A 2,693-nucleotide genomic window follows, 5' to 3' on the forward strand; every position below is an offset into this window, starting at 1 on the left:
TTTAAAAAACCCAAAGAGTAGTAAAAAAAACCCCAAAAAACAAACAAACAAAACAAGCAAAAACACTTAAAAAAAACCCAAACAAACCCAAAACAAACAAACGAAAAACCCCCGTAAATCATTCAAACGCAAAATCTCCGTAATTCATTCAAACGCAAAATCCCCGTAATTCGTGGAGTTTAAGGAGCTTCAAGAGGCAGATAGTTGAGGAGCTCCTACAAGAACGAGATCATTAAGTAGGCGAGACGTTGCGTAAAGAAGGTCGTTCATCAAATATTTGTCTGTGCATGTACCTGATAAGATTAAATAGCGTTCATCCAAGAACGTTGTGTATCGGTGTCTGTGGTGTAACAGTTAGGCACTTCGCCGTCGCACGCAGAAGACCCGAGTCCGATTTTTCGTATGGGGTGAACTTTTATCCAGTATCTCGGTCTTTTTGAAGTGACGTTGTATCCCTATCAGTTCAGGTTGGCCTTGAAGAGGCAGAGTTGAAGCACGTCTCCTAAATGATCTAAATTTGTCGATGATGGCGTGAAACGCTTATATATTACATTAGAAAATCTTTTTTGTGTGTCTGCATACTCCAAAACTCATTAACTTTTTCCCCAGTCTGATTCAATCGCTCAGTGGATCATTTTTCCCCTGGATAACTCGAGGTGTCATCTCTGACTCAGAAGTTGACGTGTAATGACCCTTCCCTTCATTAAGACGCTCAGACTAAGAACGTATTGCCCTCCATCCTTCACGGTCGACAGCAGCCGTTGCACATTCTGCTATATCCAGGCCAGTCCACGTTTTATGTTGTCAATCCATGTCATCCTTTGTCCTCCCCTGGCTCAACTGTCCCACATTCTTCCTTAAAGCACCTCTTTCACTGTTGTCTCGTCTCGTTTATGCGTTGACCCAAATCTGAACTAGGATTTCATGGGGTGTACATGTCCTCATCAAAGGGTGTAATGTATTAGTAGATGTTTTACACCCCAGTCGACACAGCTTATATCATTGAGAGGCGGGCTGCTTTGTTCCTGCCTGTCAAGGTCTAACGGGGCCGAGAAGGATACCCTGTCCCAGCAGACAGACGGAGATTCTAGGTAAGAAAACCTCTTCATAGGGAAATCAAACTCATGGCTTCAGCGTGCAACGGCAAAGCGCTGAGCATGTCATCCTCACCTTATAAGTCGGTCTCACAGAAAAAAGATCTGGTACGAATGTAAATAAATGTATACGTCTATATAATTTTATCAAAACATTCTTGTTTCAGGACAGTCATAAAAGGGTGGGGGGTTGAGGCGCAATAGTAGCTATACACTAAGTATCATATCATTGCTATGATACTCATTTCAATACGATTATTTGAGGAGTGCGAGAATACCTACAGCGAGCAGTTTGAATATCTAAGAAATTAAGTCTGTTTCTTATTAATACTACAAGCTTATGATTTTTTTTTGGTAGTACAATATATGTAATAAGTATTGAACTCTTTTTTTTTCAAACTGTATACCTTTTTTGTGCATCCCCTGTTTGTTCTTGAGCTTTTCGAAATTACACAGTGCAAGCTCATCACTTTCACATAACGACAGCTCAAGCTGCTGATCTTCCAATGTCAATCAAAATGCTGTCTGGGCCAGACACTTCACATAAAAAGTTGGAACAAAGTTCGTCCCGAAATAAATAATCGGACCCCCAGGTTCCCTCTTTTACGTCATAATAAAGTCAGTGGATGCTGGCTACTGTCCATACAATGACAGAAATCTCAAAGACGCGTCCAATTCATTCTCTAATGGTTATTCGTTTGTTTATAAACCAGAGTTCATGCCAACAACTCTTTCCACGGGATCACAAAAATCTCGAAGACCATCTCTATTCTCTGCCAGTTATCCGAAATTCGTTTCATAATAAACTCAACTGATAAGAGATCTCTGTCAGCTTCGATCCACGTGGGGGAGATGTGCACGACCCCAATTATTTAATAAACAGAAGAATGTCCCAGGACGAGGTGCAGGCATAAATCTGTTGCGTAGAAACATGGCCTTCTGGGTTTTAAGGAAATCTTAGGAATCCTTGGAATGCCCCTCTCCTGCACTGCTAATTATAACTGGTACAAAACTTCAGCGCTGATTTAAACAACTACTAGATCTAGTCATTCCCATGGTGCAATGGTAGATCTAAATAGCCCTCTGTAGCCATTACTGTACTCAGGCGCTTGCGGTGGCGTGTGTGGTTGTGGTTGATGTGTTTGTTTGAGCTTGCGTGTGAGTGCTCGTTGGTTGGTGAGAAGAAGTGATAGGAGGGTGGGTATGAGAATATGAGACAAAGAGAGAGAGAGAGAGAGAGAGAGAGAGAGAGAGAGAGAGAGAGAGAGAGAGAGAGAGAGAGAGAGAGAGAGAGTACGATTTCGTGCAGGATGAAAATTAAAAATCTGCGTTCAAACTTTTAAGTTTTCAGAACTATTATCTCCGATAAAACGATTAAGATTTTAAAAATATCATAACAGCCTTGTTAAAAATCGGTTATCAATACAGGAAAAGCCGTTGTTCATTGTTTACAATCAGTCTGTCTGCCACTGTTTCAAGAGTTGATAAGCTGAAATTTCCCACAAACAGCAGAGATACAGTTCGGTATGTGTCATTCAGAATATCTCCACACCTGCATTCAGAGAGAAAGAGAGAGAGAGAGAGAGAGAGAGAGAGAGA

This window comes from Aplysia californica, unplaced genomic scaffold (assembly GCF_000002075.1).
Source record: "Aplysia californica isolate F4 #8 unplaced genomic scaffold, AplCal3.0 scaffold00291, whole genome shotgun sequence".
Taxonomy (NCBI): domain Eukaryota; kingdom Metazoa; phylum Mollusca; class Gastropoda; order Aplysiida; family Aplysiidae; genus Aplysia; species Aplysia californica.